We start from the raw sequence: 23210 nt of genomic DNA, 5'->3' as shown, positions 1-23210 counted from the left end.
GAGGTGAGGCTGTGACGACTAGCTAACAGCCGACAGACACAGTGAGGTGAGGCTGTGAGGACTAGCTAACAGCCGACAGACACAGTGAGGCTGTGCGTACTAGCTAACAGCCGACAGACACAGTGAGGTGAGGCTGTGAAGACTAGCTAATAGCCGACAGACACAGTGAGGTGAGGCTGTGAGGACTAGCTCACAGCCGACAGACACAGTGAGGTGAGGCTGTGTGGACTAGCTAACAGCCGACAGACACAGTGAGGTGAGACTGTGAGGACTAGCTAACAGCCGACAGACACAGTGAGGTGAGGCTGTGAGGACTAGCTAACAGCCGACAGACACAGTGAGGTGAGGCTGTGTAGACTAGCTAACAGCCGACAGACACAGTGAGGCTGTGAGGACTAGCTAACAGCCGACAGACACAGTGAGGTGAGGCTGTGAGGACTAGCTAACAGCCGACAGACACATTGAGGCTGTGAGGACTAGCTAACAGCCGACAGACACAGTGAGGCTGAGAGGACTAGCTAACAGCCGACAGACACAGTGAGGTGAGGCTGTGAGGACTAGCTAACAGCCGACAGACAGAGTGAGGCTGTGCGGACTTGCTAACAGCCGACAGACACAGTGAGGTGAGGCTGTGAAGACTAGCTAACAGCCGACAGACACAGTGAGGTGAGGCTGTGAGGACTAGCTAACAGCCGACAGACACAGTGAGGTGAGGCTGTGTAGACTAGCTAACAGCCGACAGACACAGTGAGGTGAGGCTTTGAGGACTAGCTAACAGGCGACAGACACAGTGAGGTGAGGCTGTGAGGACTAGCTAACAGGTGACAGACACAGTGAGGCTGTGCGGACTAGCTAACAGCCGACAGACACACTGAGGTGAGGCTGTGTAGACTACCTAACAGCCGACAGACACAGTGAGGTGAGGCTGTGAGGACTAGCTAACAGCCGACAGACACAGTGAGGTGAGGCTGTGAGGACTAGCTAACAGGCGACAGACACAGTGAGCCTGTGAGGACTAGCTAACAGCCGACAGACACAGTGAGGTGAGGCTGTGAGGACTAGCTAACAGCCGACAGACACAGTGAGGCTGTGAGGACTAGCTAATATCCGACAGACACAGTGAGGTGAGGCTGTGAGGACTAGCTAACAGGCGACAGACACAGAGAGGCTGTGAGGACTAGCTAACAGGCGACAGACACAGAGAGGCTGTGCGGACTAGCTAACAGCCGACAGACACAGTGAGGTGAGGCTGTGAGGACTAGCTACCATCGGACAGACACAGTGAGGTGAGGCTGTGAGGACTAGCTAACATCCGACGGACACAGTGAGGTGAGGCTGTGAGGACTAACTAACAGCCGACAGACACAGTGAGGTGAGGCTGTGAAGACTAGCTAACAGCCGACAGACACAGTGAGGTGAGGCTGTGAGGACTAGCTAACAGCCGCCAGACACAGTGAGGTGAGGCTGTGCGGACTATCTAACAGCCGACAGACACAGTGAGGCTATGAGGACTAGCTAACAGCCGACAGACACAGTGAGGTGAGGCTGTGAGGACTAGCTAACAGCCGACAGACACAGTGAGGCTGTGAGGACTAGCTAACAGGCGACAGACACAGTGAGGCTGTGAGGACTAGCTAACAGCCGACAGACACAGTGAGGCTGTGAGGACTAGCTAACAGCCGACAGACACAGTGAGGTGAGGCTGTGAGGACTAGCTAACAGCCGACAGACACAGTGAGGTGAGGCTGTGTAGACTAGCTAACAGCCGACAGACACAGAGAGGTTGTGCGGACTAGCTAACAGCCGACAGACACAGTGAGGTGAGGCTGTGAGGACTGGCTAACAGCCGACAGACACAGTGAAGTGAGGCTGTGAGGACTAGCTAACAGCCGACAGACACAGTGAGGCTGTGCGGACTAGCTAACAGCCGACAGACACAGTGAGGTGAGGCTGTGAAGACTAGCTAACAGCCGACAGACACAGTGAGGTGAGGCTGTGAGGACTAGCTAACAGCCGACAGACACAGTGAGGCTGTGAGGACTAGCTAACAGCCGACAGACACAGTGAGGTGAGGCTGTGAGGACTAGCTAACAGCCGACAGACACAGTGAGGTGAGGCTGTGTAGACTAGCTAACAGCCGACAGACACAGTGAGGTGAGGCTGTGTAGACTAGCTAACAGCCGACAGACACAGTGAGGTGAGGCTGTGAGGACTAGCTAACAGGCGACAGACACAGTGAGGTGAGGCTGTGTAGACTAGCTAACAGCCGACAGACACAGTGAGGTGAGGCTGTGAAGACTAGCTAACAGCCGACAGACACAGTGAGGTGAGGCTGTGAAGACAAATATATTTTCTTCCCTAATCATCTCCTTCTTCTCCTCCTCTTGTCGCACCCCTCCTCCATCCATCCATCCTTCCATCCATCCATCCAATCTTCTCATGGGAACCCTAGTCGCCTGTCAGTGTGATGCTGGAGGGAGAGGAAGAGAGGAGGAGAGCGTCAGACTCTGTAACACCCGCTGAATGGTGTCAGTCTGTCAAGTCTCTCTCTATTTATTATTACAGCGGAACTGACAGCATTTTAAGCAACATGAAATTAAAAATGATAAAAAAATCACTTTCACAGCAGAATGGAAGTTGAATTGTACAGTTCTAACTCCATGGTGATGTCTCTGTCAGAGTGAAACACACCTCAGGGTTCCAGTCTAATCAACTTCTGGTCTGAACTTTAGACCTCTGTCATCATCATCAGCATCAGATCGAGACGGAGCCCAGGTTGGCTCTGAAGGGAATGTGTCTATTTTTGGAGCGACCACACACGTGCACACACACACATACGGTGCATTCAGAAAGTATTCAGACCCTTTGACTTTTTCCACATTTTGTTACGTTACAGCCTTATTCTAAAATTGATTAAATTCATTGTTTTTGTCATCAATTTACACACAGTACCCCATAATGACAAAGCGAAAACAGGTTTTTAGAAATGTTTGCAAATGTATAAAAAATATAAAACATAAATACCTTATTTACATAAGTATGCAGCCTGTTTGCTATGAGACTCGAAATTGAGTCCTGTTTCCATTGATCATCCTTCCATTGATCATCATGTTTCAACAACTTGATTGGAGTCCACCTGTGGTGAATTCAATTGATTAGACATGAATTGGAAAGGCAAACACCTGTCTATATAAGGTCACACAGTTGACAGTGCATGTCACAGCAAAAACCAAGCCATGAGGTCAAAGGAATTGTCCATAGAGCTCAGAGACAGGATTGTGTCGAGGCACAGATCTGGAAAAGGGTAAAAAGAAAATCTGCAGCATTGAAGGTCCCCAAGAACACAGTGGCCTTCTTCATTAAATGGAGTTTGGAACCACCAAGACTTTTCCTAGAGCTGGCCGCCCGGCCAAACTGAGCGATCTGAGGAGAAGGGCCTTGGTCAGGGAGGGGACCAAGAACCCGATGGTCACTCTGATAGAGCTCTCGAGTTGCTCTGTGGAGATGGGCGCATCTTCCAGAAGGACAACCATCTCTGCAGCACTCCACCAATTATGCCTTTATGGTAGAGTGGCCAGACAGAAGCCACTACTCAATAAAAAGGTACATGAAATCGCTCTTGGAGTTTGCCAAAAGGCACCTAAAGACTCTCAGACCATGAGAAACAAGATTCTCTGGTCTGATGAAACCAATATTGAACTTTTTGGCCTGAATGTCAGGCGTCACGTCTGGAGAAAACCTGGCACCATCCCTACGGTGAAGCATGGTGGTGGGATCATCATGCTGTGGGGATGTTTTTCAGCTGCAGGGACTGGGAGACTAGTCAGGATCGAGGGAAAGATGAGCTGAGAAAAGTACAGAGAGATCCTTAGTGAAAACCTGCTCCAGAGCGCTCAGGATCTCAGACTGGGGCGAAGGTTCACCTTCCAACAGGACAACGACCATAAGCACACAGCCAAGACAACGCGGGAATGGCTTCGGGACAAGTGTTTGAATGTCCTTGAGTGGCCCAGCCAGAGCCCGGACTTCAACCCGATCAAACATCTCTGGAGAGACCTGAAAATATCTGTGCAGCAACGCTCCCCATCCAACCTGACAGAGCTTGAGAGGATCTGCAGAGAAGAATGGGAGAAACTCCCCAAATACAGGTGCCAAGCTTGTAGCATCATACCCAAGAAGACTTGAGGCTGTAATCATTGCGAAAGGTGCTTCAACAAAGTACTGAGTAAATGGTCTGAATACTTATATTAATGTAATATTTCTGTTTTTTATTTGTAATAAATTTGCAAACATTTCTAAAAACCTGTTTTTGCTTTGTCATTATGGGGTAATGTGTGTAGATTGACGAGGGGGAAAAAACTGTTGAATCCATTTTAGAGTAAGGCTGTAACGCAACAAAATGTGGTTAAAGTCAAGGGGTCTGAATACTTTCCATATGCACTTTTGGATACACACACACACACACACACACACACACACAATCCCCTGAGGGTGTCAAAACATTTTAGTGAAGCTCCAATCAAACTACCCAGCAGCTGCAGGTGTAGCAGTGTGATGTTGTTCCCCTAGATTATGCACCAAGTTGCACACAAGGACCAGTTCGAATAGGCCAGGTCAAGAGGGGATGTTAATCATTTGATAATAATAATAATAATTCAGTGTGTTTTTTAAATTTAATTACAGCTGCATAGCTAATGTTATTTTTTTTTTGGTGTACAAACACTTTTCATATCTATATTGTAAATACACGTAAAAGTTGTGTATATTTTGGTTTGGTCCATCGCGGGTTATCTGTATTTCCGTACCCCTTATTGTTCTCTTTTGCCTGACCTTCAGCTACGAGGTATGTTGTCCTTGGCTCCGCAATTGTTCAATATAAAACCGTGGTAATGTTACACAATGTGCTGTTATGCAACCATAAGTTTGTTACAATGTGGACAATATAAAGATTTATGGTAACAGGTTTCACCGAGCTCGCTAACTAGGCTACCTATTGTAACTTGTGAGTACTTGGGACAGTGTTTGAGTGAGTTTCCATGTGCTCGCGCAGGTGCCTGAGAGCTGTGACTGCGCCAAGGGCTAACATATTGTGTGTTGTCTCTTCGTGTGCAGGGCAAATAAAAATCCAACAGACAGATACGTGGGGGAGAGAGAGAGTGACAGACAGAGAGGGAGAGAGAGAATGACAGAGAGTGTGACAGAGAGAGAGTGTGACAGAGAGAGAGAGAGAGAGAGAGAGAGAGAGAGAGAGAGTGACAGAGAGTGAGAGAGAGAGAGAGAGAGAGAGAGAGAGAGAGAGAGAGAGAGAGAGAGAGAGAAAAAAAGATAGATTTAGAGTTAGATAAACTTGGATTTTTTTGTCAGGAACATATACAGGATGCAACCCTCTACAACATAACCTTCACTCCATATCAAAAATAAAAATCTACAACCTGATTTTGGATGGAATTACAGAATCACCTGGAAGGCTTACAACTACCAAAGATTATTATTCCAAAGCTATACAGCAAATGCTCTGGGAAACAACAGAAACCTGAAAACACCATCCAACCTGGAACTGAGTGAGTAATGTTTAGTCTGAAGCTATGTTTATTTCCAAAAGCCAAGAAGAAAAATACATTACATTACTTTATAAGGACTGAATGCTAAATTAAGGCTGCCAAGCTTGATACAACTTTAATTAGTACTGACGTGTCAAGTGAGAGGTGTCAAAGCCCTTTAGCCCAACAATGGCAGGAGATTGGAACAGTCTACTCCAACCAAATGGAGAGTCCTTAGAAGCTGCCTCCTGCTGTTCAGAGGTAGTTAAATACAGAACCCTGTGTATGTATAGAATGATAAGGCAAGAAAAGATCACAAAATGATGAACCTTATGGAAAATCAAGAGACACTTTTTACTGACTATTATAAAACCTCATCTTCCACACAAACCATCCTCTGACATGGGGGGCTCTGAGGACTCTGAGTCAGCTAATATACATCTCTATAAGTCTGGAACAGTAATGGTACAGGGCAACCCCAAACAGTTTCAGCTGGACTTTCACCTAATCAAAGAATTAGGTCAGCAGGAGAAGCTCTCCCTGGAGAAAGATACCCCCACCCCGAGCGGGTCAGACCAGACCTCTTCATTATATAACCCCACAGACGAGCAACCCCAAGCGGAAAGTCAACCTCCCAGCACAGAGTACTACCCTCTCATTGAAATGAAGGATACATTTACCCAGCTGGAGGTAAGGCAGGTGGAGCTGGAACAGCAGGTGATTACACTCCAGTCAGCACAGACCCAGACAACAGTCCAGCACAACAACACCCCCTTATCCAGACCCAGAGAGCTGGAGGTGGAGAGAGACATATCTACACAAAATGAGGTGGAAACTGAACTGCACTTCCTAACCTCCTGCCAAATGTATGACCATATTAGAGACACATATTCCCTCAGATTGCACAGATACACAAAGAATTCGAAAACAAACCCAATTCTGATAAACTCCTATATCTACTGGGTGAAATACCACAGTGTGCCATCACAGCAGCAAGATTTGTGACCTGTTGCCACAAGAAAAGGGCAACCAGTGAAGAACAAACACCATTGTAAATACAACCCATATTTATGCTTATTTATTTTCCCTTTTGTACCCATTTGTATATCGTCACAACACTGTATATATACATACATTTGAAATGTCTTTATTATTTTGAAACTTCTATGAGGGTAGTGTTTACAGTTAATTTGTATTGTTTATTTCACATTTGTATATTGTCTACTTCACTTGCTTTGGCAATGTTAACAAATGTTTCCCATGCCAATAAAGCCCCTTGAATTAAGTTGAGAGAAAAAGAGAGAGAGTGACAGTGACAGAGAGAGAGTGACAGAGAGAAAGAGATATGAGAGAGAGAGAGTGTGTGTGAGAGAGAGAGATGGGGAGAGAGAGATAGAGATGAGAGAGTGACATAGAATGAGAGATGGAGAGAGATAGAGATGAGAGAGAAAGTGACAGAGAGAGAAAGATGAGAGAGAGAGGGAGAGAGATGAGAAAGATGAGAGAGAGATGAGAGAGAGAGATGGAGAGAAAGAGTGGGAAGAAGGAGAGGAGGGAAAGTGTGTGTGTCTGTGTGTGTGTGTGTGTGTGTGTGTGTGTATGAGTGCATTCATTGACAGAGTTTAAAAGTGCTTACTCTGTTTTTTAAACGTTACCACACACTGTTGACCTGGGAACGTGTTTTCCTTGTAAGCAACGCTGTGGGCAACATGGAATGAAATGCACAGCATTCTGGGTGACTGGCAGGGGAGCAGGTCCAGGATTGTTCCTAAACACACACACGCACACACACACCTGCCGACTCATCGACTTTCTCTCCGTCGTCTCCGTCTGGAGACGTACCTGAGAGAGACAGAAATGAAATCAGATACGTAGAAGAGAAATCCATTGGGCTGGAAGCTAAGTCTGTTAGGAGCCCCTGGAGATGGACTTTAATTTCCCTAGCTGGAGAAAATCTATTTATATTGTTTGAATATGGCTATTGGAACACAAACTCTGTAGTTGAAATCTGATTGTAGTCAAAGCAATCATAAGGTCACATACACACAATCAAACACACACACACACTGCTGAGAGGATGCAAACTCAGAGAAACCGTCTCCGATCAATCTAAACAAACATTTTTTACTAAACTTCCAAAAGTTCCACAAGTTGATACACTGCAGAAGAGTTCGATGGAGTTCTATTACAAAAGTATTCAATGGAGTTCTATTACAGAAGACTTCAATGGAGTTCTATTACAGAAGACTTCAATGGAGTTCTATTACAGAGGAATTCAATGGGGTTCTATTACAGAGGAATTCAATGGGGTTCTATTACTGAAGAATTCAATGAAGTTCTATTTCAGTTGGGCTTGGGCTTCATTACATTGCTTTGTTTGTTGTTTGTTGTTTGTTGTTTGTTTGATTGATTGTTTATCTCCAGAAGCATTTTGGTTGAAGGATCAGATCAGAGCCTGTAGTCATAAAACCTCTCAGAGTGGAAGTGCTGATCTAGGATCAGTTTTGCCTTTTAGATCATAATGAATAAGATTGTATGGACAGGTTGGGACCTGATCCTGGATCAGCACTCTGAGACGCTTTGTGAATACAGGCCCAGGTCCAATATCCTGTAGTCATTTTGAATGATCTACTGATCTGCTATAGGAACCAGACTTGGGTTGAAATACTATTCGAAATCCATATCAAAGCATTTTATCTGTGCTTGATTGTGGTTACATGGCTTGATGGAGCCAATAGAATGGTCCCAGGCTAAAGAAAACGCTAAAAATATTTGACAGATTTTGAATAGTGATTGAACCTAGGTGTGATGGGAAGAGCTGATTGAAGTCACTAAACCCACCTCACCTAAACAGCATCCACCTCACAGCAGATGTATTCCTCCAATCAATAAGTCATTCACTCTTGGTAATGGAGTTGGTAGTTAAAGGGGAAATCCAGGATTCGGAAAACAACAAAATGGTCACCCTGTCGCTTGTTTTGGTAAACCATTTGGGGATGGGGCTGGAGAAATGTAACCACTCTCTCAAATCACTCTAGATGCAAGGACTGACAGTCCATGTGATCTGTATATCAGTAATGTAAAAGTACAAAAATCGATGTGTACATCACAGATTGCACCTTTAACTGTGTCTGGACTGAGCTAGACAGAGGAAGAAAATAATTAGTTTATCTTTTAAAGACAGAGAGCTTCTGAGCTGTAAAGAGAGTGAGGTGGTTTTAGTTGTGTGTGTGTGTGTGTGTGTGTGTGTGTGTGTGTGTGTGTGTGTGTGTGTGTGTGTGTGTGTGGTGTGTGTGTGTGTGTGTGTGTGTGTGTGTGTGTGTGTGTGTGTGTGTGTGTGTGTGTGTGTGTGTGTGTGTGTTTTTGCATGCATGCATGTGTGTGTGTCTGTTCCTGTGTATTTGTGTGTAAAAAGTAGTTCAATCCAAGTAAATACACTTCCTGTTATTAAGCCAATGCTGATAATTTCTACATACACAACTTTCCAAGTTCCACACAGTACTTTCAGTGAAACTTTTAAAATTAAAGAAATGATTTGTCCAAAACAGTTCTGTTTTTCAGAGGGATGCATTATCTGCTGGCAAAGACTCACTTCATTAGGTTCTATCCACACTGACCTGGTTAACAGGGTCCTTATTCATGGTACATTTAGAAGGAAATCTCATTAAAGCTCTGGAATCAGCTCTTCCCTGACTGATGTTGGGTCTCGGCGGGTGACGGAGCTAGCTGATTAAATAACTTCCTTGTTACAACCGCAAACACTCTCATTAACAACTTCGTTTACTGACAGTTTATAATACCAAAGTAGAGATAAAGAGGGAATTAACGATTTACTGTGGAACTGCAGGAGAGCACTGACTAGGAGAGGTGTGTCTACCAGACAGTGAGGGGTTTACTGTGGAACTGCAGGAGAGCACTGACTAGGAGAGGTGTGTCTACCAGACAGTGAGGGGTTTACTGTGGAACTGCAGGAGATCACTGACTAGGAGAGGTGTGTCTACCAGACAGTGAGTGGTTTACTGTGGAACTGCAGGAGAGCACTGACTAGGAGAGGTGTGTCTACCAGACAGTGAGTGGTTTACTGTGGAACTGCAGGAGAGCACTGACTAGGAGAGGTGTGTCTACCAGACAGTGAGTGGTTTACTGTGGAACTGCAGGAGATCACTGACTAGGAGAGGTGTGTCTACCACAGTGAGTGGTTTACTGTGGAACTGCAGGAGAGCACTGACTAGGAGAGGTGTGTCTACCAGACAGTGAGTGGTTTACTGTGGAACTGCAGGAGATCACTGACTAGGAGAGCGGTGTCTACCAGACAGTGAGTGGTTTACTGTGGAACTGCAGGAGAGCACTGACTAGGAGAGGTGTGTCTACCAGACAGTGAGTGGTTTACTGTGGAACTGCAGGAGAGCACTGACTAGGAGAGGTGTGTCTACCAGACAGTGAGTGGTTTACTGTGGAACTGCAGGAGAGCACTGACTACGAGAGGTGTGTCTACCAGACAGTGAGTGGTTTACTGTGGAACTGCAGGAGAGCATTGATTAGATTTCTACCTCAACATAGTGTGAAATAAGCATATAATTAATAGCCTAAATGTTGGTTCATTTTGCTGGGGGCAATGAGGAGATTCGGGATCTTTCCCCAATGGCATCTTTCCCCCATGCGTTTCCATGGCAATTAGATTCTTTGGGTCGAGTTCCATTGAACTCTTTACCTCATCTATATTTCATTCTCTACAGATGAATGGTTCCAGATCAGCTATTCTGTGTGTTCCAACAGTTCTGCCCTGACAACCCAACCTGACAACCCAACCTGACAACCCAACCCAGCCCTCCGTTCACCATAGGGCCAATCCCATTTAGGGGACAGCTAATCACACCAAATTGCACTAAATCAGTTTAAATCACATTAAATTACACTAAATCACATTAAATCACATTAAATCACACTAAATCACAGTAAATCACACTAGATCACACTAGATCACAGTAAATCCCAGTAAATCCCAGGGTATGCATCAGGCCAGGACACCCCCTCCGCTCTGATGAATACATAAACAGACATTTAATTTCCTGACGTACTGTATAATGGATGCCATGTCTAGCCAGCAGAGAGAGAGAGAATGAGTGAGTGAGTGAGTGAGTGAGTGAGTGAGAGTGTGTGTGTGTGTGTGTGTGTGTGTGTGTGTGTGTGTGTGTGTGTGTGTGTGTGTGTGTGTGTGTGTGTGTGTGTGTGTGTGTGTGTGTGTGTGTGTGTGTGTGTGTGTGTGTGTGTGTGTGTGTGTGTGTGTGTAATGGATATTAGTATGACGCCAGTCTACCCATGGCCACACTGCACGACACCCTGTGAATAATGTATTATTTATTAAATCTCTCTCTCTGTCTCTCAGTTGATTTGTTAAATGACTACATTTGTTGGTCTAAACTCGACGTGATAGTCGTGACAGACTTTCATTAAAACTAAAAATGTATTTTCAAGAATAATCAAAAAAGAGAATTAACCATTTCATCGGCTGAAACTCTCAACCAATGAGATAAACAACTGTCTGATTCCTCGACACTCTCCAAATGAATATTCATGAGGATGACATCACGAGGATGACATCATGCCTTCCAGGAGTCTACCATCTCCTGATTGGCAGGCTTCCAGGTGATCAATCAATGTTATTTGAAACCTTGGATCTCTGAATTAAAACAATAAAAGCACAAACAGTGGCAGTAAATTCTCTCTCAGGACGTGATCATGAAGTAAATAAAGAAACTGACAAAGAAACTAATCAGTGTCAGTGGTTTTTAATGGTTCTCGTTACTATGGGAACAAGGCTGCAGTAAGATCGTTCAGTGGCCAAACACTGACACACACACGTACACACAATCACTATCAGGACTTTATTAAACGACCATGAGTTGATTTATACTGTTACCGTGGGTGATACCCGGCAGCAGGAGGGGAGAGCCGTCCTTCCTACTTGCCAGTAATTGGAGCGCAGGGGTCCTGAGCGGGCAAGGGGCTGGGGGTGTGTGTTTCTCTTATAAAAACACACACAACTCCAAGTCCAAGCAGGATAGAGGGACAGTGGAGGCCCAGCCAAGGGAGAGTTGAGCAGAGAGCCTGGGGGTCAGGGAGCAGAGAGCCTGGGGGTCAGGGAGCAGAGAGCCTGGGGGTCAGGGAGCAGAGAGCTTGGGGGTCAGGGAGCAGAGAGCTTGGGGGTCAGGGAGCAGAGAGCCTGGGGGTCAGGGAGCAGAGAGCTTGGGGGTCAGGGAGCAGAGAGCCTGGGGGTCAGGGAGCAGAGAGCTTGGGGGTCAGGGAGCAGAGAGCCTGGGGGTCAGAGAGCAGAGAGCCTTTACGGTGTTTGTTCTTCACTGGTTGACCTTTTCTTGTGGCAACAGGTCACAAATCTTGCTGCTGTGATGGCACACTGTGGTATTTCACCCAGTAGATATGGGAGTTTATCAGAATCGGGTTTGTTTTCGAATTCTTTGTGGATCTGTGTAATCTGAGGGAAATATGTGTCTCTAATATGGTCATACATTTGGCAGGAGGTTAGGAAGTGCAGCTCAGTTTCCACCTCATTTTGTGGGCAGTGTGCACATAGCTTGTCTTCTCTTGAGAGCCAGGTCTGCCTACGGCAGCCTTTCTCAATAGCAAGGCTATGCTCACTGAGTCTGTACATAGTCAAAGCTTTCCTCAAGTTTGGGTTCGTCACAGTGGTCAGATATTCTGTCACTGTATACTCTCTGTTTAGGGCCAAATAGCATTCTAGTTTGCTCAGTTTTTTTTTGTTAGTTCTTTCCAATATGTCAAGAAATTATATTTTTGTTTTCTCATGATTTGGTTGGGTCTAATTGTGTTGCTGTCCTGGGGCTCTGTGGGGTGTGTTTGTGAATAGAGCCCCATCTCTCTCTCTCTCTTCTCTATACATATACATCTCTTCTCTCTCTTCTCTCTCTCTCTCTCTCTCTCTCTCTTCTCTCTCTTTGTAGGCATGACATAACAATGTACATATTGCCAAACGCTTACTTTGGATATTTACAATATGAAAATAATAAGAATCAAAATTGTCAACGGGACAACAGTAACAACAATAACCAAGGGTCAAAATAACCACACATTCAACAATAACAATAAGCATACAGTAGAGGACATGTGCAGGTTGATTGGTCTGTCAGACACTGTCCCTCATCTTATGGCAGGCAGCAATGTAGTGCGCTGCCAACCCACAGCTCTCTGCGTCCTCCCCCAACAGGACGGGTAGCCTATCCTCATCAGAGAGGTCTTTGAAACCTTGAATAAGGGTTTAAAATTTGGGGAAAGGACACTCTCAAATTGTTTTATATTTTTGACATTTTGTCAGGAAATGCAGCTCCGTCTCAGGTTCTGCTGTTGTGCAGTGGTTGCACAGCCTTTCCTCTACAGGGGGCCAGGTTTTTCTGTGTCTACCCTTCTCAATGGCAAGGCTGTGCTCACTCTGCCTGTACTTTGTCAAGGTTTTTCTAAAGTTTTGATCAGTAACCATGGTCAAATAGTTAACCACGGTGTACTGTCGATTTAGGGCCAGATAGCACTGCATTTTGCTCTGTGCTTGTGCTTGTGCTTGTGTTTCCCAATATGCAAGGTAGTTTTGTTTTGACTGTGTTGTAATTTGGTTTATTCTGATTGATTGGATGTTCTGGTCCTGAGGCTTTAGTGTGTTAGTAGAACAAGTTTGTGAACTCAGCCCCAGGACCAGCTGGATGAGGGGACTCTTTTCTTTGCTCAGCTCTTGCCATTGCAGGGCTTGGTAATGATATGAGAGGGGGTCACTGTATTTTAGATGTTTCCAAAACTTAATATCTCTTTTTTGAGTTTTTATTATTAGTGGATATTGGCCTAATTCTGCCCTGCATGCATTGTTTGTAGTTTTCCTCTGGACATGTAGGAGAATCTTACAGAACTCTGCATGCAGGGTTTCAATGGGGTGTTTGTCCCATTTGATAAAATCTTGTTTTGCAAGTGGACCCCACACCTCGCTGCCATAAAGTGCAATTGGTTCAATGACACATTCAATTAGTTTTAGCCAAATTTTAATAGGTATTTCAATTTGAATTTGTTTTTTAATGGCGTAGAATGCCCTGCATGCTTTCTCTCTCAGTTCATTCACTGCCTCATTAAGGTGTCCAGTTGAGCTTATTTTTAAACCTCAGTAATTGTAGTATGTACAGTACTCTATATATTTTGTACCAATTGAGAACTTTGGTCTTATTCCCTGAGAGCTGGATCTTCTCTGGAAAATATTTATTTTAGTCTTTTTGGGGTTTACTGCCAGGGCCCAGGTCTGGCAGTACTGCTCAAGCAGGTCCAGGCGCGTGCGTGTGTGTGTGTGGAATCTTCTGTGGGACCAGCTGAGCATGAAGAGAAAGGGGAAAATAATTGTGTATATTAATATATTGGTTTAATCATCAATTCATTTACAGTCGACTTGTGTTTTCATGAAGGCATTCAGGAAGTGAACTGGATATGCATGAATGTGGTAGTGGTAGTGATAGTGGTAGTCATAGTAGTGATAGTGGTAAAAGTGACAGAGGTAGTGACAGAGGTAGTAATAGAGGTAGCAAAAGTAATAGTGATAGAGAGAGAGAGACTCTTTTGGAACTTGTTGGGGGCTCCTAAAATATTCATTAGCCCTCCCTAAATAAATCAAAATATTTTCTCTGTGACTTCTTTTTTTGTGTCAACCTTTCCATCACATCTTAAACTTCTTAACGGGCGGGCACCGGGACCTGGGGGAGGGCACCGGGAACCGGGACCTGGGGGAGGGCACCGGGAACCGGGACCTGGGGGAGGGCACCGGGACCTGGGGGAGGCTGCTGCACGAGCAAGTGAATGTTATTCTTTCTTCAGCAAAGATGGCTGACAAAAATAATGGAATGGAAGCAAATGTAAGCGATTATAACGTCATAACGAATCGTGCAAAACACGTACAGTTGACAGGAATATGTTAGTTAATGTAGAGACAAACGATTATGCATATTTTTTTTAATCATAAAGTTAATTTACGAAAATCGCTATTTAGCTGACTAGCTAACATTAGTCAGCTAGCTGGCTTCATGGGTGTTGTGACATGACAATGAAATTGTAATTCTGGTTGTTTTAGAGACTCCTGAAACAACCAGCAAACCAGGCTGTTGTCTTGTGAAACAGTGGACTTAAAGAATCTAGCTAGCTAAAGCATTTACTGCAAATTGAATGTACAATTTTTTAGGCTTGCCTTGCTGATATTTGCCATTAATGCAGATAGATAAAATAACGTAGCTAGCTATGTTCTTGTTTATTGTGAAGTGGAGGATAAAAATACCCGTATGCCTATGGATGTGTAGCTAGCTATCTAGCCGATCTGTGTATGGACCCAAACGTTTGGTATACATATTAGTTCAGAACCTAGATATGAACCTCAGCTATCATAGCCGGTTGTATCGACTTCAAAACAGTCTGAATGACATTCATGAAGCCTATGGATTGAGTAGAATATAATATAACTTTGTGCCAAGGATGCAAGTCATATATACATGTAGTTATTACATGCATGAGATCCCCACATTGTAGTCTGTACATTTAATATATTAACTGATCATGTATTCTACCTTGGCAAATAAAGAGATTCTTTTTCAGTCATATCCAATACCAGGAGTATCAAATTCCAGTCTTTGAATGATGCTGTGTCTGCATGTATGTATTACAATTATACACTTCAACAGTGTTTACCAATCCTGGTCCTGGGACATCAATGGTTACACATTGTAACTAATAGACTAGAAACATGATTTAACTAGTTAAAGGCTGATTTGTAATTAATATATACAGAAATATAATTTTAAAAAACAGTACATTACACTTCCTACGCATCATGTAAATAGTCTAAAAACAGTTCATCTCAATATCTGATGCCGTTCATCTGCTTTGATTTGATAAACACAGAATAGGTGTAGTACTTCATCAAATGAGACTTAATTTCAACCAGTAGAGAATGTGAAACACTTTATTGAAAGAAGTTCATTATCCAAGTGTTATAAATACATGCATTATAATTGTAATATTATAAATACAAGTTCAATCTGTACTTGAGTGCACATCTGTTGTGCATTATAAAAACAGAGGAAGGAAGAGCAAGTGGTGGGAGAGGTGTAAAAGACAAAGAGAAAGAGGTAAAACATAGGAGCAGGGAAGGCAGCATATGATTAATGAATCACAGTGCTACCCAAATATTCTCTCAGTTCATCACAATTGCATTATAGTGTCTCTCGTCGGCCCAAAGGTTATCTTAAAAGCAGGTGAGGTGGGGATGATGGGACTGGGGGATGCCATCCTCTCTCACATCAAACATATCTGCAGACGAGAGACAGATGGAGAGAGAGCGAGCATGTTTAAGCCTTGTGTTTTTATTCTAACGTTGTTAGTCATCAATAATCAGGAGGTGAAATGCAGAGCTGACCTAGGATCATTAACTCTGGGACTACTGCATCTCTATTTCAATGTAAAGCATCTGTTTAATAATACTTCCTGTTGACCTGACCATGTGACCTCTCACCTCTGATCATGCTGTGCCCTCTATGTAGCCAGTTCAGATGAGGGAGGGGTTCACCAACACAGCTGATATAACCATGAGGATTTAGGGAGAAGAGGAGAGGGATGAAGTGAAGGAGAGAGACTGTTATTGAGAAAATAAGGTAGTTAAAGAGACAGTGTTCAACAGGAATCTGTGTGTGTGGCCTCACCTGGTGGACACACTAAGTGGCTGCAGAGTACTTTATGCTGAAAAACATGAACGGACACACGAGGACAAACAATATAGCGTAGTTATAGAAATAATGAAGTGTCTTACTATTCTCCATGGTTGGCCCTCTTGCCTATTCATCAAAGGTGGAAGGAGCCACAGTTATACACCTGAGCCTGCTTAGTGCACAACACAATCCATCAATTAGATTGATACATGATTGTGTAGGTGTGGGATATAGGGTGTCTAATTGTTCTAAATTTTGTTTTTGTACAGACCCCACTCCTACCTAAACAGCACCCTCACCTGCGAAGTAGAAATCAAAGGGAGAGAAAGTGTGAATTGAATAACTGCAGTTGACATAGTTAAGTAAATGGAAGAATACTCTTATTGCAATGTAAATGGCTCTTAAAAGAGCCTTTGGTTGTGCATAGTGTAGTCTATGGTGTTGCCAATGGAACAGCACCCTCTTCAAAGAAGTAGGAGGTGAAGATCTCCCGCACACGGATTGCCTCTCTTGCTGTGTTGTTGGACCGCATTCTTGAAACATCCTGCAGAGCAGCAGACTTCTCCTCTGACACACGGCGGCGAGCTGCAGATCCCCTCCTTGTCCTCGTGTCCATCCTCATGAAGTTATGCAGGACACAGGTAGCCTTCACACACCTGAATTCCTCCAGGAGGCAGTCCCAGATGGCCCTGGTCACACAACCTTGCAGTGCCCTACACGTTAACTGTAGGCAATCGTTTTGAAGGAATCTCCAGTTACAAGGTATCTGTAAGAATATGGAAGACAATGTAATTAGACTTTTACATCACCAGGTCATTGTGGACTACTAAAGTATAATATCCCCGATAACAAATCATGATAACATTGGATTTGATAGATGCACGGGCACACGTGCGCATGTGTAGCATTTGACAATAACAGGATCATATCAAGGATAGCATCACAAATGACTACATAAATACCACACGAAGCTTGATGATGACTTGATCATTTGAATCAGCTGTGCAGTGCTAAGGCAAAAACAAAAATGTGCACCCCTTTGAGACCCCAGGACCAGGACTGAGAATCACTGCTCTTTATTGGGACCTCTTCATATGTAGACAGGCATTCATAGCTCTCTTTATCAAGAAACAGACTAAATTATAGTCAAATTACACTGCACTGAATAGTATGTTACTATTATCTCCGTCCTCACTTCTTTCTAGGGAGTGGAACTACACAACAGTACCTGCCCTATCCAGAATAGCCTCCTCTCTCACTTTGACAGTTGGAGCAGCTATCCTTTCACCCTCCATGGCTGTTAGCTAGCTACCTACAATTGCATTTGGAGTTTTTACAGTGATAAATACATCAAGATAGCTAGCTAATATGAAGTTAAGTAGCTGGTGATATTTAATTCACATAGCTAACGTGAACTCACCCCATTCCGTACAAATGTGCGCAACCGCGACATTCAAACGAGGCTGCAAAGAAAACTAATGGGACTGTAGCGACTGTTGACTTCAAAATCTGGGGTGTGAACTACGTTTCTATTCAAGCGCTGATCGACATGGTAATGGCTCTATAGTATTGCAGAAAAGTTGAAAAAACGGACCCTCCGTTACATCGTGACGTGTCATGCCGTAACGTACAGCAAGCATAAAGCAACTATTTCTGTCTTACAATCTCTCTCTCTACCAGGTGTAGCACTTCTCTCATCGTTTAAAAACAAGAAATGGACAGTGACGGGGTAAGGGGGATACCTAGTCATTTTTTGCGTCATCACTGCAAGCGATTATGACTCTCAAAAGCCACTTGTTTACGTCTGAAGATCACTTTAGCACCGCCCTAAAAACCCGATTCAAATTCGACACAAACCTTCAAATAGGTATGTAATGACACATTATATAAACTCTTTATAGTGTTTTATTTACATTTTAGAGGCGATAAGGTGATAAGTTGGACAGATCGAGTGAAAAAAAGCCTTCCCCACACGACATCTCTCCTTCTCACTATCACGCATTAGTTTCGCTTCCCCACCCGCCATTTTTAAAAAGACCGGACAGAGCTCATTGCCTTCTTGAATCATGCAGAAACGGGCAGTATGGAGGTCATGTCATTGATTTTGTTGGAAAGGTTTGAAATTATGCTTTACAATAGTATTGACATTACAGTTGATCTGGAAGTATTACGTTTTTTTGGGCGCTAAAATAAGGTCAATTGTACGGACCAAGGCGAGTTTACGTTAGCTATCTATACAGTATGTCAAGTTGGCTAGTCAACTAGCTAGCTCATTTAGCAGCTCATTTGAGTTAGCCTGCACTGTAGCTATTTAGCTAATAGTATATATATATATATTTTTTTCTAAATGTATTTACTTACTTGAACAGGTTCTCCCAGCCATGTAGACAATTGGAAACAGGGTAGAAAAGTTTGTTTGTCACCAGAGCATTTTTAGGGGATAGTACTATTTAACTATGTACCCATTTAATATTACCAGACCTTCATACAAACTTGCTATGCTGCACTCTTGACGCACAATCGAACGTGCTGCCATATGTTGCCATATGCTGCCAGCACCCCCACAAGTGAGTCACAATGGGTGGCATAAGCGGCACGCGGCAATTTACCGCTATCTAGTGTACAAGCACCGTTAGGCCTACTTGTAGCTAACATTTTGGTTAACGTTAGCTACTTCTGTGGCTTGAGACTGCCTGCTAACAGTAAACGGACAGGAGGGAATATGCCAGACCCCCCTAAAAGAGGCTTAGCCCCCCTATCCATGAATCTCTAGTGACGTCCCTGCTGGTAATTGTTATTGTTTATTTCACTTTTGTTTATTATCTACTTCACTTGCTTTGGCAACGTTAACATATGTTTCCCATGCCAATAAAGCCCTTAAATGTAATTGCGAGAGCGAGGGAACTTCTGTGAGTGTAATGTTCACTGTTAATCAGGGACGTTGCTAGGCCCCCCCTAAAATATTCATTAGCACCCCCTAAATATATCAATGTCACGACTCCCGCCGAAGTCGGTCCCTCTCCTTGTTCGGGCGGCGTTCTGCGGTCGATGTCACCGGTCTTCTAGCCATCGCCGCTCCACCTGTCATTTTCCATTTGTTTTGTCTTGTTTTCCTGCACACCTGGTTTACATCCCCTCATTACTCTACGTGTATATTATCCTCTGTTCCCCCTATGTCTGTGTGTGGTATTGTTTTTTTCGTTACGTGTGTGACGCTTCAGACTGGTTTTGCGCCGGGTATTGTTATAACCCGTGGGTTGGTTATTTGTACCATTTTGTGTAATTTGTGCGCATTCGCTTTGTTCCTTGGGCCGGAGTGTTGTGACCCAATTGCGTCCGGCTGTTTTTCCTCTGCCTGAATAAAGTGTGCCTGTTCACTCATCTCTGCTCTCCTGCACCTGACTTCCTTCGACCAGTAGCACACACTCCGACAATCAATATATTTTCTCTGTGATTTCATTTCTTCCCCGTCAACTTTTCCATCGCATCTTAACCTCTCTGAGAGAGGACTAGGACCTTGGGGAGGCTGCTAATGCAGAGGCTGCACACGCTAGTGAATGTTATTCTTTCTTCAGCAAAGATGACTGACAAAAATACTAGAATGGAAGCAAATGTAAGTGATTATAGTGTCATAACAAATCATGCAAAACACGTACAGTTGACAGGAATATGTTAGTTAATGTAGAGAAAAATGATTATGCATATTTTTTTACATTATAACGTTCATTTACGAAAATCGCAATTTAGCTAGCTAGCTGACTAGCGGACATTACCCAGCTAACGTTAGCTGGCTAGCTTTATGGGTGTTGTGACATGAGAATGAAATTGTAATTCTGGTTGTTTAAATGTTTTAGAGACTCCTGAAACAACCAGCAAACCAGGCTGTCGTCTTGTGAAACAGTGGACGTAAAGAATCTAGCTAGCTAAAGCATTTACTGCAAATTGAATGTGCAGCTTGCCTTGCTGATATTTGCCATGCAATGCAGAGAGATGAAATATGTTCTTGCTTATTGTGCAGTGGAGGATAAAAATACCTGTATGCCTATGGATGTGTAGCTAGCTATCTAGCCGATCTGTGTATGGACCCAAACGTTTGGTATACATATTAGTTCAGAACCTAGATATGAACCTCAGCTATCATAGCCAGTTGTATCAACTTCAAAACAGTCTGACTGGCATCAATGAAGCCTATGGATTGAGTAGAATATAATATAACGTTGTGGCAAGGATGCAAGTCGTATATACATGTAGTTATTACATGCATGAGATCCCCACATTGTAGTCTGTACATTTAATATATTCACTGATCATGTACTCTACCTTGGCAAATAAAGGTGTAGTTCAGGTATGAATGTCTTTGAGATTATTTTTCAGTCATATCCAATACCATGAGTATCAAATTCCAGATTCTGGAATTGAATGATGCTGTGTCTGCATGTATGTATTACAATTATACACTTCAACAGTGTTTACCAATCCTGGTCCTGGGACATCAATGGTTACACATTGTAACTAATAGACTAGAAACATGATTTAACTAGTTAAAGGCTGATTTGTAATTCCTACAAACAGAAATTGAATTTAAAACAGAATGCCCTTCATCTGCATTGATCTGATAATCTATAAAATGCCATTTAAATGAGTATAAATCAATAACTATTTCACTGTTGTTGCAGAAACATCAAACTTGGTATGATTTATTATATAAATGTCTTGCATACTTTTACAACCTTCGTTTTGAATACAAATTCCAGCTTTGATTTTATAGAAATACATCAAATCTTTAAAATGCCATTTTAAATTGTATAAATCATTTATTAATTTACCGTTTGTCACAGAAACATCAAAGTTGTCACAATTGTCGTGTGTGGAGGACCAAGACGCAGTGGGAAAATGTATACTCGTCTTTTTTTATTGGTGAAGAAGGTAAACACTTACAACGTATACAAAACAAAAACGAACTTGACAGTCTCGTCAGGCAAACAGCTAAACAAGAACAATCTCCCACAAAAATCCCATGAAAAACAAACTCCTAATTATAGGACCCTCAATAAGAGGCAACAATAACCAGCTGCCTCCAATTGAAGGTCCAACCCCAATTAACTAAACATAGAACTACAAAAGACTAGATAGAACATAGAAATATACTAACATAGAACAATGACTAACAAACCCCGGACTAATAAATCAAATACCCTTCTACCTAAACACATACACAAAACACACCCTGAACCACATAAAACAAACACCCCCTGCCACGTCCTGACCAAACTACAATAACAAATAACTCCTATACTGGTCAGGACGTCACAAAAGTAGACATGATTTATTCTAGAAATGTTTAGTGTACTTTTACAACCTTTATTTTCAGTAAAAAATGCTGTTTTAATTTGATAGAAATACAAAAAATCTACAAGATGCCCGTTAAAGCGGTATAAATCAATAACTAATTCACCGTTTGTCATAGCAACATAAAACTAGGTATGATTTATTCTATAAATGTCCAGCATACTTTTACAACCTTTTTTGAGTAAACATTACAGTTTTGATTTGATAGAAATACATAAAATCTATAAGAAGCACATCAGCTGTTTATCGTTGCCTCTGATTGAAGGTCCTATAATTAGGAGTATGTTTGTTATGGGATTTGTGGGAGGTTGTTCTTTGCACTGCTGTGGTTAGCCTGCAAGACTGTTCGTTCGTTCGTTCGTTCGTTTAAGTGTTCAAAATAAAAAGTGAAAATGAGCACTCAACCCGCTGCGCCTTGGTCCAATTACTACGACGAACGTGACAGAACCTCCCACCTCCAATGGACCAAGCAGTGGGGTAAGGAGCATAAGAGGAATTGTGTGGACTATAAGGAGTACTGGACTTGGGAAGACATCTTGGAGGGTAAAGGATCCTACACATGGGATGAGATCCAGGCTGGATGGAATCGCCTCCCATGGAAACAGGTGGAAATAGCGAGGGAGGAACGGCGAAGGTGGAATGAAGACCGGGACTATTATATGTGAACACGGCTGGCAAGGAAGCCGGATAGGCAGCCCCAAAAAACAAATTTGGGGGGACACACGGGTAGTTTGGCTAGGGCAGGCAGTAGACCTGAGCCAACTATCCGCGCTTATTATGGGGAACAGAGGATCAGAAGAGCACCGTACTATGCGGAAGTGCGCACGATCTCGCCTATGCGCACGAACAGTCCGGTGAAAATGATTCCAGCCCCTCGCAAGTGCCATGCTCGAGTGAGCACTCAGGCCGTAGGGGTTGTATGCTCCTGTCCTCCAGTGATGCTTCACGGCCCAGTGTATCCTGTTCCCGCTCCTCGCACTAGCCCTGAGGTGCGTGTTTCCAGTCTGGTACCTCCAGTACCAGCACCACGGACCAGGCTTCCAGTGCGTCAGCCCAGTCCAGTACGTCCTGTTCCCACTCCTCGCACTAGCCTTGGGGTGCGTGTCTCCAGTCTGGCACCTCCACTACCAGCCCCACGCATCAGGCTTTCAGTGCGCAGTCCCCGTCCAGAGCTTCCGACGACAGTACCCCGTCCAGAGCTTCCGGCGACAGTGCCTCGTCAGGGAGTGTCCGGCGACAGTGCCCCGTCTAGAGATTGCCCACAGTCCGGAACCGAGTGAGACGGCCCACAGTCCGGAACCGAGTGAGACGGCCCACAGTCCGGAACCGAGTGAGTCGGCCCACAGTCCGGAACCGAGTGAGTCGGCCCACAGTCCGGAACCGAGTGAGTCGGCCCACAGTCCGGAACCGAGTGAGTCGGCCCACAGTCCGGAACCGAGTGAGTCGGCCCACAGTCCGGAACCGAGTGAGTCGGCCCACAGTCCGGAGCTCCCAGAGTCGGCCCACAGTCCGGAGCTCCCAGAGTCGGCCCACAGTCCGGAGCTCCCAGAGTCGGCCCACAGTCCGG

The 23210-nt window shown here is 43.9% G+C and overlaps 1 protein-coding gene and 1 long non-coding RNA gene across 4 annotated transcripts in view; one reads left to right on the top strand and one right to left on the bottom strand.

Annotated features, from left to right (window-relative positions):
- Positions 1 to 15534: 15534 nt before the first annotated feature.
- LOC123725428 (uncharacterized) overlaps positions 15535 to 23210 on the bottom strand; it is an 18113-nt gene continuing 10437 nt past the window's right edge. Inside the window, exons 1-3 of one of the 2 annotated variants that reach the window (XR_014379624.1) lie at positions 17715 to 17937; positions 16102 to 17060; positions 15535 to 15899 (exon numbers count right to left, since the gene is read on the bottom strand). This is a non-coding gene — a long non-coding RNA (uncharacterized LOC123725428). Of the gene's footprint in view, positions 15900 to 16101; positions 17061 to 17714; positions 17938 to 23210 lie in introns of those variants that run through there. The other variant, XR_014379625.1, reaches the window with a different exon arrangement.
- Positions 17922 to 23210, top strand: part of LOC123725427 (uncharacterized) — a 21130-nt gene continuing 15841 nt past the window's right edge. Inside the window, exon 1 of one of the 2 annotated variants that reach the window (XM_045690846.2) lies at positions 17922 to 18023. The gene's annotated coding sequence lies outside the window, so the exon portion shown is untranslated. The other variant, XM_045690845.2, reaches the window with a different exon arrangement.

The sequence above is a fragment of the Salmo salar genome, chromosome 12 (assembly GCF_965601325.2).
Source record: "Salmo salar chromosome 12, fSalSal1, whole genome shotgun sequence".
Taxonomy (NCBI): Eukaryota; Metazoa; Chordata; class Actinopteri; order Salmoniformes; family Salmonidae; genus Salmo; species Salmo salar.
The sequence above is the reverse complement of the archived record's forward strand: the minus strand, read 5'-3'. Positions and strand labels throughout refer to the sequence as shown.